This window comes from Anneissia japonica, unplaced genomic scaffold, assembly GCF_011630105.1.
Source record: "Anneissia japonica isolate Jap-2015-1 unplaced genomic scaffold, ASM1163010v1 scaffold288079_len50985_cov202, whole genome shotgun sequence".
NCBI classification, from domain to species: domain Eukaryota; kingdom Metazoa; phylum Echinodermata; class Crinoidea; order Comatulida; family Comatulidae; genus Anneissia; species Anneissia japonica.
The window spans coordinates 5,111-11,807 of record NW_022700084.1 but is presented as its reverse complement, the minus strand read 5'-3'; positions in this window follow the sequence as shown (position 1 = coordinate 11,807).

Below are 6,697 nucleotides of genomic sequence, written 5' to 3'. Positions count from 1 at the left end.
GCCTAGGCGTACCTGTAACCTAGGCTAGGCCTAAGGCCAGCCAGAACTACATTCTGGGCTCTAGGTTCATATTGTAAATTTAGACGTACTTCCACGTAAGACATTTGTTTTAGTTTGTTTTCTAAACAATAATTACTCTTCATTTCATATAAAGAGATTTTGGAAATCACTTTATTTAGGTCTGATTCGATTTTGAATTATGAAAAGTGTAGGCTGTACTGGCATCGAGACCTCTGATGATTAGTGCCCAAAATTGTTTACAAAAACGTAATGCAATAAAAGCATATTGATGACTACTATTGTATATTTTCGGAAAATATTTGAGCCGCTCCAAATCTCTTTCCTATTCTTCATTCTTCCTTTATTTTTTTCTTTCATAATTTTTGTGTTTTATTCATATTTTTTATAATTTATTACAATCACATAATTATAAATTAACATGTTTGGGCCTAGCCAAGGCTAAAACTCGGCTATGCCTAATACAGTAATATACAATTTTAATAGATAAAGATTATTTTAACATGGAATAGTAATTCACAATTAAATGATACATTAAATTTAAATGTAAAATATAATAACGTTTAAGAATAATTAATAATTAAAACGTGTACATAGTATCACTACTACAATAATAAAACTAATATTTTCCAATCTTATAATACATTTTATATAGCCGGAGTTAGTTTTGACTTAGGCTACTATGGCCAACGACAGGTACCGTACGCTTTCTCCAATAAAGGCTTCTTCTTTGAATGGAATGACCTGTACAAAACCCGAACTCCTGTAGACCAAATCCAGTACCGTTACGATTTTAATCATGCGGGAAATATTCTCAAGATGTAAAATATAATAACGTTTAAGAATAAATAACAATAATTAAAACGTGTACATAATATCACTACTACAATAAGAAAACTAATATTTTCCAATCTTATAATACATTAATACATTTTATATAACCAGAGTTAGTTTTGACCCAGGCTACTATGGCTAACAACAGGTAAGCTTTCTCCAATAAAGGCTTCTTCTATGATTGGAATGACCTGTACGAAACACAAACTCTTGTAGACCAAATCCAGTACCCTTACGATTTTAATCGTGCAGGAAATATTCCCATTTCCTAATATTCAATGTGCTGAAAATTTATGTGTAGACTTATAATTTCAGGATTTCAGAGCTTACAACTGAAGACTACAAAAAACATTTGGATGAACTGAAGTTGGAATGGCAGAAAAGAGAACCAAACAAAGCACATATTAAATTGCTTATGCGTGAAATGTTCGCTAATAATAAAAAATGGATCAAGCAACAACCAGACGGTAGATTGGTTAACATAGTGGACAAGTTACCATGTTACTCTGATGGTTCTTTTGTAAGTATGGCATGTAGGTGTATTTAAATTGTTTCCTGTTCATTCATGGAACCTCTAACTCTTAGGAACACTCTTTGCAAAGTTATTTGATCAGTTTAAAATGGACATGAAATGGAGTTCAAAATTCATTGTTTACCAAGTTTCCTTGAATGTATAATTCTTCTAATAATCGCATAGCTTGATCTATTTCAAAAATTGTTCTACTTCATTCATGGCTCAAGTTAAGAAGAATATTTCAGGTTTTCAAAAGTTTCGGCCACAAAAACACAAAAGCTGCCAGTGAGGATTGTAATGTATTCGCAATGACGTCATTTGCGAATTTTATTCATTTTAAAATACTTTTTCTATGTTATTAGGCAATATAAAAAAGTTTGACTATAAATATGGGCTCACCTTGGGGTTTGACTATAAATATGGGCTCACCTTGACTTAAGCATGGCAACCTTTTGAATCTAGAGAGCCGTCTGCTCAGCGATGCGTATTAAGAAGTCTTAAATACTATGTGCGTTTTCTGGTATTCCAAGTTCTTGACATTTATTGAGAGCCGATGACTATGTACATCGTAATGGTAGTAGTTGTTTGCTACCAGCTTGTTGTTATTTACAAAGTCAGATTTCTTTTTACACACATATACATAATTTAACAATGCTGATATTCAACTTCAATAATCTTCAAGGTCGTCTCTGACTTAGAGAATACTTGGCAGTGAAACATTTGCGAATATGAAACACATGGTTCAGCTGCTCCCTGAAGCTGTAGGTGAAACTAAGGTAAATGTGACAAAAATATGGTAGCGAAATATTTGAAGTGTAAGAATTATACATTTTAATTTCATATATAATTATTCTTCTCATTCTGAGCCTGACCTCAACTATATAAAATTGCCTACTATTTCAGACATAAAATTATGATCCCCAACTAAATGTAGGGTGTGTGGCTGGTACTTATTAAACCATACATTGATGTGTCTGTAGAATGCAGCATATTTCATAAATTCGTCCTGTTTTAAGTGGTCAGGAAAGTATGTGAAACAGTAATAAATTGAACAATTTTTCAGGGTTTGAAATGGGCACCCATTTTTTTTGTGGAAGCCTCCCAATTCCTTGCCAAAGGGATTTTAGCAAAAGTGGTTGTACAATACAAAATACAGTGTTCATGTTACATATGGATATTCCAAGTTTGACACCCCCACATAAATGTTAAGTATAAACAAAAAAGGAAAAATGTATATAACTGCAAAGACTAGAATGTGTTGGCATATTTACATTGTGATTCAAGTACAATCCTGGAGACTTAGGAGCTCCGCAACATGTCGTTTGTTATTTTTACGGTTTTTAAATTGTTTATTTGTATCTTTATTTCAGATAAATTTCAATTCCCAATTAATAGATTATGGTGATTGCCATTTTTATGTATCAAACTCTATATATCATATTTTTCCAGTGTATCTTCATAATTTGTTTTTGATGTTTAACTTCTGTTACCTAAAACTGAAGTAAATAAGGAGTATTTCATATAGAGGAGCTGTTTATGGTATGCTCTTCCAGATAGTCATCTAAACAAATCTTACAATATTACACATTTAAGAAATCAAATTACCTCAAATGATTACCTGGTTCGCTAATATTTTATTGACTCAGTTATTTTGATGGTGCAAATTAAGGAGATTATTTTTACAGTTAACTTGTAAATTATGGGGATTTTCTTGATTTACAATTTAACAGATAAATTTTAGTGTCTTTTTGTATTTATATCAATGTACTACTTTAATATTCAAATTGTATTTTAACACGGCTCCAGGTAAGAACAGCCATTTTGGCTGAACTGGGCCACATGTGTCTAAATAAAGTTATTATTATTATTATATTCCCTATATTTCATTTACCATGTTGATATGCATGTATGTTTTTTTGATTGAAATAGTTGTAACCATCTAAATACTTCTTTTCCAGATGATTGAAACCATCAAGATGATAGAAAAAATGACTGGGTTTGAAAGAGGCAAAGGCAAGAAAACTAAGTTGATCATTGACTTAAAAGTGGTAAGTATGTTATATTGTTTTACACAACAAAATTTCTCAATTCATACATTTTGTTAAAATTGCAGATAATTTGTTGATGGGACAGTCTTGCAAGCAATTTAATAAAGTTTATTTATTTAAACAGTAGTTGTAAAATTAATTAAAAATCATTACTTTTATTCAGATTTTCAGGATGTGCCAAAAGAAGAAATAAGCAGTGCATTACGGAGCAAAGAATTAGACCCACCCTATTTAGTGGCGTTGATACAGATAATGAGGATCCCCAGTGCTTTGTGGTGGGTGACACAATCACTATTTCCTGTCAGGGTGGTGTTGCTGCTGCTCTGATACAGCTTATTGCTGTATACTATGTTTTCCAGATTGAGTATCCAAGTGTATATAGTCAGGTTTTGGGGCTTTTACAGACATATTGACAGGTGAGCCATATTGTGGTTTGATGTCATCAAAGTATAAGAAGTTTGCACCTACTATTAAGGCAGCAAAGAAGGCAGCAGTACTGAAGAAAAATGATAAATAAGTTACCGTAGTTCAACTATTCCACAATCTTTATGGATACCCATAAAATGTTGAATACAAGACCCAATGTCATTAGGTATTTTATTCAATGTGTATGAATATCCATAAATATTTATGGTTATCCATTAATGTTGAATCAACATTTTACATTTTTAATGAAAATAATGTGAAAGTGTCTAAGATTACTTTCTAAACAAAACGTCTTTTATTGCATATTTATGTCTATCCACAAATATTTATTGATATTCATGAATATATTCATGAATATTTATGGCTATCCAGCCATAAATATTGAATAAAAGACCAAATGACACCACATGCATTCCTTTATCAACCAGTTACCTGATTGAAATGTTAACATAGTTAGGCCTATATATTGAAATTTTGCATTTTTTTAATAAAAATAATGCTTAGAAAGTGTCTAAGAGTAATTTGTAAACATTACATTCCTACAGTTATTGTGTTTATCACAGGTGTTAATAATCAAACTATTTGAAAGTTTGCATTTTTTATAAAAATAATGCTTAGAAAGTGTCTAAGAATATGTGTAAACATTACATTTCTATAAATCCTGTGTTTATCACAGGTGTTAATCAAACTATTTGAAGAGTGTTTATGTTAATTAAACACTATGTTTAAAATATTGTTAAATATATACATACCAGTGTTTAAAAAGTGTTACAAAGCTGTAAACAGTTAAAACTGTTTAATATGTACATGCTTTGAAGTGTTTATTAAATAAAAATTGTGTTCATTAAAGTGTTTATTTGGCCTAAATGTTGTGTTTATTTTCTCTAAACATCGTGTAAAAATTGCCTCATGCTCATGTGTTTAAAAATTAAACATTTTGTTTAACATTAGACACATTGAAGTGTTTATAAAGTGTTACAAATTAAACACTTTAACATATTTATTAAAGTGTTTAAACCTAAACACTTTTATTTGCAGTGTACGAGTTGTCATCATGTAGCAAAATAAACCAATTATAGGCCTATATATAAATACAACTAAAAAAACAGAAAGAAAAAACAACAGAAAAATTATTCATAAATAGTTTAGCTGAAAAAAAAACCAAAAAACAAAGCAGATACATAATTAAATTTAAAAATAGTTTAGAAAATTAGTAGTTTTTGATTTACTAACACCTAATCCTCACGTAATATGCAAAATAAAAAAAGAAGAAAAAATTTACCACCAACTGTTATTTACATAAGCAACATTATCTCATACAGTAATTCCAATATAGGATATCTGAAATATTAGTGGGTCTGAAAAGAAAAACATAGAATGTAAAAAGTGCCACTGAAAGAGAATCCCATCTACAACAAGTTCAGACACGTTCAACATGACATCACTGTTTGAATTATCTATAAGACAGTTGTGACAAAGGGATTATTTGGTCCTCTTTTGTTCTCAAATTTACAAAGACTTAGTTGTCTAGATCCATTGTAGTTGATCTATTTTATTCAGAACAGGCCTACTTACATTATAGTTAAGGTAAAGTCAAAGTTAGGGTTATGACATTTGTTAGGTATTTTAAATTTGGTTGTCACGTTTAAATGTGTTAAACCAAATAATTCAAGTATACAGAAATAATGAAATGGTCCACAACCAAATCAGAATAAGAACTAGCATAAATGCCTGTTTACCTAAGTTCGAGAAAGTGATGCTGTGACAACCTTTATTTACGTATTATTCCTGTAATTCCAATATAGGTTAACAAACCTGAAATGACAGGTGGTCTAAAAAGAAAAAAAAAAATATAGAATAGAAGGGAAAGATGGGCACTGAAAAATCCATTCTTACATTTTCTATAAAACAATAACGACAAAAGGAACTGAATAGCTGGTCTTCCTCTTTTGTTAAAAAATATCAAGGACTTGTGTAGAACTATTGCAGTTGATCGATTTTATTCAGAATGAAGAACTATAATTACATCATAGGATAGAGCAGAATCAAAGTTAGGGTTAGAATATGTTAGGGTATTTTAAATTAGGTTGTTGTCATGTTTAATTGGAGTTAAACCAAACAATCTCAATATACAGAAAAAATCAAATGGTCCATAACCAACTAAAAAGCAGAATAATAACCATCATACAGCTCTGTATAACTTCATTTTGGAATCAGTGATGCTGTGAAATTCCTATAATTTCAATATAGTTTAAGAAACTAAAAGGACAGATGTCTAAATGGAAAAAAAAATATATATATATAATAGAAGGGAAAGATGGGCACTGAAAACTCCACTCTTCCAAGTTCAGACACGTTTAACATGACGTCACTGTTTGAATTATCTGTAAGACAATCATGACAAAAGGAACACTGATCCCCAATTCTTTAACAATTTACAAAGACCCTGTCTACATCTTTTGCAGTTGATCGATTTTATTCAGAACATATTAGACCTAGAATTACATCATAGTATAGGGTGAAATCAAAGTGAGTGTTATGATATAGGTTAAGATTTGGGTATTTTAGGAGGTAGCTATGTTTGTATTGATTAAGAAAAAGAGCATAGGGTTAAACACCATGTAAAATTGAATAGGATTAAGGTTAACCACTGCTCTAAAAATGACATATGGTTAAGGTAATTGGTCTAAAAATGGAATAGGGTTACAGTTAAACAGCCTGAAAAATGGAATAGGGTTAGGGTTAACCTCCTTGCTCAAAATATGACTATGGTTAAGCTAAACACTCTGTAAAATGGAATAGGGTTTCTAAAAATGAAATAGGGTTAGGGTTAAGAATCCATGCTCCTAAATGGAAT